Genomic DNA, 9,697 nt, shown 5'->3' on the forward strand with positions numbered 1-9,697 from the left:
GAGGATGTGTGTGTGTGTGGTTATATATATATTATATATATATATATATTTATATATTTCAAAGTACAATAATCTCCCATTTGATCCAAAATTGACATTTTAACTCTTTGAATATTAAATTGTGGTTTTAAAAAAATATATAAATTCATTCTTTGGATTTCAATATTTGTGTTTTGTTTTCCTATTTTTATGTTTTTTCAAACCTATGTGATATTGTATCATATCAAGAAGTTTATTGGTTAAATCCACAAACAATTTGTCAATTCAAAATTTTGTTACTTCTCAATAATGACAAATTCATGTGGGAGAGGTTCTAATACAAGCTTTAACCCTTTATTTCTGCATTAATATAAGTTATTTTTTTAGTATAACAAATTGAGACATGAAAATTTGAATTTCTAACATCAAAAGAGTAAATATCAATAGCTTTACTGATAAAAATTTACCTCCTCGACCACGAGGTTAGAAGTTTGAATCACTCCATAATTTTAACCAAAATTGTTTTTGATTGAATACTCAACTATTACCATGTCACTTTTTTAATTAAAAAATCAAATATAACTATCCATCATCATAGATTAATGGTTAAAATATTTTTTTTTTCCAAAATCGAAGGTTCTATCGTACGCTTCCACATTTATTGAATTAAAAAAATATAATTGCTATAAGGATCTTTTCATCGTTGCAACATTAACCGCTAAATATAATTATGCAACAAAATTGATGGAAGTTATGGGACAAATTGGGGCAAGATTTGTGTAATTAAAAAGTACCCAAAAAAAAATTGGGGACCCTTTGATAATAATTCATAACACTTTAATTTTTCTTTTAGAACCTTTTAGTTTAGGTCATATGATATCACAAACACGTGAGAAAAATAAGTCAATGGTTAATTATAACTTAAAATTTTGTATTTATAAAATAAAGTTAATTTAATAAATGCAAAAAGGAAACAAAGCGTGTTGATTGATAGGTTATGTTTGACATGTGATTTGTGGATAGCACCATCCATTTTTCTCTTAATTGCTCCCCCACAAACCTTCAATTTTCCATTTTTAAGATTTAGTTTGATAACAACCTTCGATCTATTTGATAATGTTTTATTTTCAAAATTAAATTGATTAAGATATTTTTTTCATCATTATTTTTTCGATATTCTATTTTGAAATTTATGTTTATTAATAAGTTCTTTGTTTTTAACCTTCAATCAATTTTTCAATTTAAAAAAATAAAAAATAAAAGTACCCAATTTAATTTTTTATCTTTTTTTTTTTAACTTTACCTTTCAAGAGTTTGTTGAAAAGGTAAAAACAAATTTTTGGCTTTTAAGATTTCTATTAAATACAACCACAAAAAAAATATCGAAGTTTAAGAATATTTAAAAGATGCAATAAGTTAAATATACAAAACATATATTAGTTAGATATAGAAGTTTAAGAATTAAAATAAATTTGAGCTAATCTAAGTCTAGATTGTGTATCTCTTCCAAAGATAAAGGTAAAATTTTCACCTAAATTATTGAATTTAAAATAGAAAAAAAAAAAAGGAAGAAAACTAATATTGATTTAAACATAATCTAAAACATGTTTTTTTTTTTTTGAAATAATGTTTTGTTTTCTTTACCACTTTAGTTTTGTGATCTTTTATTTACTTCTTCATTGTCCCTACTTTTTTGTTTGGACAGATCACATTCCTTGAATATAGGCTTTCATTTTTCTTTTTCATGATAGAAATATTGCAATCCCCTTTTGGGTGGCAAAAAAAATTGAGTGAGAAAGAGACCCACATTTCCCAAATATAATGGCTATCTAGGACAACAACAAAATATTTCTTACTTACCAAATAAATGTTGATTATATTTGCAATGGCAAAAAAAAAAAAAAACATTGATGACCCATGACAACAAAAAACAATAATAATAGTAAAATAAAATAATAGCTCAATTAGTTAAACGTCTTTGGATCATCTCTCTTTTATTTATTTACTTATTTTGAAGATAATACAATCAATATAGGGGAAAATAGATATGATTACATCACAAGACACAGACATAATAATCTGTTAAGAGAAAAGAGTAGAAAGAAGGAAAAATGCATGCTCCTCCAATTAGTCGTAAGAGAATGCATCGGAACAGTTTGATAGCGACGAACATGAGAGAAAGAGACAACTCTCATATCACTACTCAATACCTTAGCTTCAGCCTCATCAATGATGAAAGAGACCTCAAAAATTGTGACCTAAGCTCATTTAATTTTAGGTCAGATTCCTTAATATTGTTCCATGTACTCAAGGGCTCATGTCAATTACAAATGTTATTAGTGCATAAGCATAAATCGACTCTTTCTTTCTATATATATATATATATTTATTGCCAAGAAATTTTGTATGTCAAAGCAAGAGAGAGAAAGACCAATAGCTGGCTTTTTGTCATGAAACGCATGAAAACAAACTCATCAACTTCAAGGGGTACACTACACATTATGTCAAACCATTAATGTTCCCTTTTCACAATAATTCACATAGACAAACGGAATTAAGGGGTCATGAGTTCAATCGATTTTGATCAAGTATGTAGGATTTAATATCCTATGAATTTTTTTGACATCCAAATATTATAGAGTCACATGGATTATCTTGTAAAATTAATCGAGGTGCACGTAAGTTGGTCCAGACACTCACATATATTTAAAAAAAATGTTCTTCCAAACTAATTTTTTTAAGGAGAGAAATATGAAAAAAAAAAAAAACAATTTTAGATAGGATTAATTATTAAATATGTTAAAGAATATGTCAACGTTGAAACATTCCTAATAATTATCAAACTATTATGTTTTTGTTTCTACGTAGTTTTCAATAATATGTGGAAGGATGATTTACAACTTTTTAATCTCTTAATTAAAGATCACCATGGTTAAATTGACTTTTTGAGTATCTATTTTTATTTTGAAAAATAATGTAGAAACATTTTCTAAAATATAGTCACATTAAATTATAGTTTTCCAAACGTAGAGACAAATAAAATTATGTAACTCAAAATCGAGTCAAAAGTATCCTTAATTAAAAGATCTAAATTCTGAAAGTATTCATTATAAAATGAGAAAAAAAAAAAAAAAAAGACAAATCTTACTCGATTCTCTATTGATGCACCAAAACGAGTGAAAATTGAAAAATCACAAAAATTAATAAACAAATAAAATTTTGTCCAATCAATTACCTTGAAATAAAAAAAATACATATATTTTTATATGATCGAAATATTCGATTTTAATCGGTTTGAAAATTTTTGTGAGAAGATTGATTGTTTTGATTTTTCGAGCATCTAATTTTAATATGAATTTTAACTTGAAATTGAATTGATCACCTCTAACATAAGATAATAGGTTTATTTATCTTCGTACATTTTAATTCTTTCTTTTGATTTGACATATGTGATGTGTAATGACTAAAATTGCAAATATATATATATATATAGTATGCAAACAATCAAAGTGGAAACAAAATCCATTTTTGTAGAGAGGATTTCTCACATTTTGAATGTATTGTGTACAACAAATAATTTCTTTCCCCTCTTTCACTAAAACAACTGAAATTGTCCCATCAATGGTATCAAGTAGAAGAAAGTTTGATATTAATTTTTCTATCACAATCCTTGACTCAAATTTTAAAAATTATTCATAAAGAAAATATCACATCGACTAATATGCGAATTTATAAGGACTAATCGATACAATGGAACATTTAAAGGTTAAATAAGTTAAATAATTTACAATGAGTTATATAAGATCAAATTGTTACTTATTAATCTAATAAACTCATGTCTTTGATATGTAAATAATAATGTTAATGATGTGAATTTGTGACATTTTATAAAATAAGATATATATATATATATATAAAAGTCAAAATATTATTTTTTAAAATTCATTTCATTTTAATTTATATACTTTCAAATGATCAAATGTAGCCTTATGTTTACCAAAATTTAAAATTAGCTCCCATTGCTAATTTGAAGTTATTTTAATCAAACTTTATAAAATAGTAATAAAAAGTTTCGTTAAAGAAAAAAAGATATTATGTCAATAATATATTTTTAGAAAAATTAAAATAAATACTAATATAAACTTTTTTTTCAATATATATATTAACCACAAACCAAAAGATAAACGAATTCTCAAAATACTTGAACATAATTTTTTAAGAAAAAAAAATACATATAACAACAAAAGAAAACTAGACACGAGAAAAGTCCTTAAGTAAAATAGATGACACATTATCTAGAAATCAATCATCCCAAAAAAAAATTCTTTTTAACTCCTATCATGTAAAGAGATACTATAAAAAAAAAAATAACGAAGAAACCAAGACCTTCACCGTTGTAAGGGCACGAGCAACCTAAACCTATTTTAACCGATATATATATATATATATAATAATTAATAAGTAAATGGAGAAGAATTTTTTAGAAAGAAGAATAAGGAAAGGAGGGTGGAAGAAAATGAATAAGGCAATCCAGGGTGTGGAACAGCATATCTCAGTCACCAAACATGCCCCTTCCAGTGGGACCCACTCACCCAATAGCTGATCTGACGAAATACATCCAATCCCAGGCAGCTTGTTTTTTGTCTTCTTCTTTCTCCTAAAATAATATTACCCTTTTCTTTTTCTTTTTCTTTTTTTAGGAAAAAAAAAACAAGATGAAAAATATTATATTTTTATATTATTAAGAATGGAGTTTAATTTCTATTCGATTCCTAAATTTTAATATGTTATAAGTTGTAGAATTTTGAATTTTGTTTCAATTTGAACAATATAACTTTACGATTTCCATTTTTAACATTGATTTTTTTCACTAAATATTCATTTTCAATATGTGATGTTAATGACTATTACTTAATTTAAACTAATCAAATTAATTTTCAATAATTTTTTTTATCATTATTAAAATTAGTTTTTAAAATTCACATCATAATTAAATGAAAGATTCATCTGTAGAATTTGTAGTGCAAATAAAAATTAGACTCAAAAGTTGTTTTTTATTTTCCCCTAAAAATAAAGTAAAATAATTAAAAATTTAAAACTTAAATATTCTTTTGTAAAATGAGAGCGTCAGAGTCAGAGATATTAAGGCGCGTGACTCAAGCTGGTTGACTGCAGATCAAGGAGAGGTGGTGGGACCCACCCCTCTCATATGAATTGTTCGATTAAATTACGAATATACATTTCATTTTTTTATTAAATATTCACATGAAATTTCTAACAAGTCAAATATTTGATTCTTCGCTTTATATATATTAAAAAAAATAGAATTTAAAATTCTAAAAATTTTTAGTAGGCCTTTAACTTTTAATCTTAGGCCTAATAAATTAATAAATCATTGAACTTTTATGTAATTTAATGAGTTTCTAAATTTTAATTTTTTTATTTTATAGGACTTGGTTAAAAGTATATTTAAAAATGATGAATCTATAAACATAAAATTAAAATAGTTATTTCTAATAAATTCATTAAATTTATACCAAAGAAAGTTACAAATTAACGAATTATTGTAATATTTTAAACATTTAAAAGCCTAGTAGGCATAATATTAGTAGTTAAAAAATTTATTAGATACTTTTTAAACCTCATAATCTATTAATAAAAAAACATCAAAATTCAAAAGTTAAATTTATAATTTAACCAAATTATTTTTAGTTTAAATGTCATCTTTATTTATGTATTTCAATATTTATCTATTTTCATATTTGTACTTTTAAAACATCTATGATAATTTTTATATTTCTAGGTTTGGATCTACTACAACACTTTTTACGTCCAAAATGTTTGTTATAGTCTTTGTACTTTCTAAAAATATAAACATTTGAGCTCTCGTTTACAAAATTAGAATAAAAATTATAAACAAACGACTAAAAGCTATTTAATGTAAAATCTTTTTAAGAGCTCAACAAAATATAGAAAAGATGTTCAACCCTCTAATCTTTTTAGTCGATGTTATACACAATGTTAATTATTTTATTTTTATAAGTACTCTGTTTTGTATAAAGCTACCGAAAATATTTTGCATAAATTTATTAAACCTAATAATATATTAAAATTTGTGATTGAAAGTTATTTTCACTTTAAAATAGCAGCCACTAAACAAATATTTTGACAATACAAGGATGAAAATATGTTATACTATGTCTAGAGTAGTACCATTATTTTATGGGACCTTTTTAGATATAAAAAATATATGTTTAATAATATTTATACTTTATAGGAAAAAAAAAAATTTAAAAATATTTTTTAGATTTTTCTATTTATAAGAATTTTCCTTATTTTATTATCCATGGAATATTAAAAAAAAACAATTAGGTGTTGTGTTTGAGACGCTAAGTTGAGATATGATCTCTGAAGTTCATATGTATGTGGAGTTCATATGTTGTTTAGGGTGCAGAGTTATTTTATTTGAGTTCATATGTTCGTATTTGGGGTGTAGAGTTGAATTCATATGTCAAGGGTATCTAACATCGTTTTTTAAACTCTTCACAATATACTTTTATGATTACTATTTTTGTTTTGAAAATTTTTTCTTCAATAATTCTACTATTTTTAACTAACTATGATTTGCAAACCCTTTTTGATTAAATATGAATTGCAATTATTTTATTTTATTTTTTAAAGTTGGTCTTCTTTCTCTTATTTATTTTTTTAATGAACAATAATTAATTAACCACATTTCTTTCATGAATATGGTTAAATAAAATGAGAAGCCAAAGAGAAATCAAAACTTTTGATTCCTAATTTTTCAGCATGAATTTCATCTTCATCATCTTCTTACTCCTTTTCTTCTTCTTCCTATTTTTACTATGTATTTTTCCTCCGTCATGATATTTTTTTTAGTTTAATCTCTCCCCATCATTTTAACAACCAGTGTAATGTCACCACGTTTCTTAAACAGTTCCACTTTTAATTTTTCCAAATTTAGAGGATTGTCAAAGAATAAATATCAAAATTTCACTAATTTTTGCTAGAAAATGTTCCAAAAAACAAATAGGGGATTTTCAAAAATAGAATAATAAGGGAAACTATTTACACAAAATAACAAAATTTTAATCTTGTTTGATAGAGGTTGATAGAGGCTGGTAGAAGTATATCAGTGTCTAACAGTGATAGAACTGATAGAAATGTATCATTGATAGACATTGATAAAAGTCAATTTTTTTTTTGCTATTTCTGTAAATAGACATTTTTTTTTACCTATGAAAATTTTCCAAACAAATATCTATCTTATGGTTTTTTGTTTCTATTTTTGTTTTGTTTTTATTTTTGTTTATCTTTTCTTAACTTTTTGTTTTACCATTCAACTACATACATACTTTTCCAAATTCTTAAAAACTCATTTGATATGTGAATTTAATTTTAAAAAAATATATTTTACAATTTTTACATATAAATATTGCATTTAACGTAAATAAAATACTATTATCTATATAATAAATATCCTTATAGCATACTTTAACAGTCATGGTCAACAATGAGTCAATTCAATTCACGTTGATGAGCCAAATAATCTCTTAAATTTAATCCAAAACCTTTAGATAAGGAAATACATAAATAAATATATATATATTTGTTATTGTCATAGATCCCAATGGTGTTTATATTTGTGCGTGCCATGCTCACTTGATTTTCGTGAAATAAATAATATTAATAATTGTAAATTTAAAAGTAGCTTTGTAAAACTATTTATGTTGTTAGTGATAAGTCGCTAATTTTATATTCTTATTAAAAGAAAAATAGTACGTGGTATGGGTTTCAAAATATGACATCAAATAAGATGGTGCAGCATGGGTTGTTTCTGAGTTTGTATATATTTTTTTAAGTAAATAAGCTAATCTAAATGAATTATGTTGTTTTTACATTTCTTTTTTAGTTATCTATTTATGTAATTGTGCTGTGTTTTTGTTAATCTAAATGTTTTTGAGTGAGGATTTCAAAGCGATTTGAAAGGTTGGATGGGGTAACATCGGTTTAGTTTAATTCCTAAAAATTAAACCGTTAGTAAAACAGTAATTGACATGTATTTATTTATTTGAAGTTGAAGGTTCAAATTTTTATATTCTATAATTTAAAATCATTTTTTATTAAAAAAATTATTTGAAAAACGTGTACTTGTTCATGTGTTGTGCAAGCTGTACGTGCGTATGTATGATTATAATTCTATTATTATTTAAATAAATCGAGCAAAGATTAATGAAAAACCTAATGACCTTTTTAACAAAGGTTCTAAATCCATTCATACAGTTTTAGTAGTAAAAATATCTTTTTGGTTCTTAGATTTTGACTTTAGTTTCTATTTGGTACATAAATTTCAAAATGTTACACTTTTAGTCATTGAGTTTTAAGTTTTATTGTAATTTAGTCATTAGGTTTCAAAATGTTGCAACTTAAAATCCTTGAGATGATTTTGTTTTTTGTTCTGTTTTTGTTTTTGTTTTTGTTTTTTTTTTCATTTTAATTCATAAGTTTCAAGATTTATACTTTTGAACATCGGATTTTTAGTAAGTACCAATTTTTAGTCTTTAAGATTAATATCTTTTGATTAATTTAAAATAATTATGAAACAAAATTTCAGATTTTATTTTGAAATTTTTACTAAACAACCACTTTTAATCTTTGACATTAATGTCTTTTGATTAATTTAAATATGAAAAATAGCGAAGCTTAATTAATCATTATTTTTTAATTCATTTAAATTAATTAATAGATATTAATATACTTAAGACATAAGTATAGTGATGAAACCTATAGACCAAATTGAAACAAAACTCAAATAAGAGTAAAAGTGTAACATTTTGGAATCTAAAGACCAAATAAAAATTAGATCTAAAATTAGGGAACAAAAATATACTTTTTCCATTTTAATACTATATTCTACATTAAAAAAAATTGAAAATGAAAAACTGAATATAGTTTAATAATTAATACATTCATGCAAAAATTTTAAAAGATAAAATATAATGAAGGGGTTCGAAGAAGTCTATCTTTTATGTAACCTTATACACATCTACTCGTGATGTTAAAAGTTTCATTTACTCTATATCATTTGACATGTAAGCTATATACGAGCCAACGTCATAATTGTGTCTTAAAAGTAATATTGATTTATTAAAAATCTATCATCTTGGAAAAATTAATCCATAACACAAACACTTGTAGTTGAAGTTTATATAAATTAAGTGTTTGTTTAGAATACATTTTCAAGTATTTCATTTTAAAAATAAGTCATTTCAAAATAAATTGAAGCGTTTGACAATCACTTAAAATGGTTTTTCGAGTATATTTTAATCTCTTTTTATTAAAAATATTTAAATGAAAATGGGTTTTAAAAAAAATTGAGAATTTAGATTTGAAATGTAAAATTAATAAAAAGAAAAAGGGGAAAAGAGAGAGAAGAGTGTGTGATGGAAATGGAAGAATGAGATAATAAAGGAAATCTTGGACTGAACTATCACATGCAATGTTTCTATACATTTATTACTTTTATATGTCTTTTTCTGCTTTTTATGTCTATTTTTCCCTCTCCCATTCTTGCTTATTCAACATAAATCCTTATTATTATTATTATTATTATTTTTTTTTTGGCAAATCCAAACATGAATTTGGAATATATATATATATTCTTTTTTCTTTTTAAGAAAATCTACTTTATTAGAAT

The sequence above is a fragment of the Benincasa hispida genome, chromosome 6, assembly GCF_009727055.1.
Source record: "Benincasa hispida cultivar B227 chromosome 6, ASM972705v1, whole genome shotgun sequence".
NCBI classification, from domain to species: Eukaryota; Viridiplantae; Streptophyta; class Magnoliopsida; order Cucurbitales; family Cucurbitaceae; genus Benincasa; species Benincasa hispida.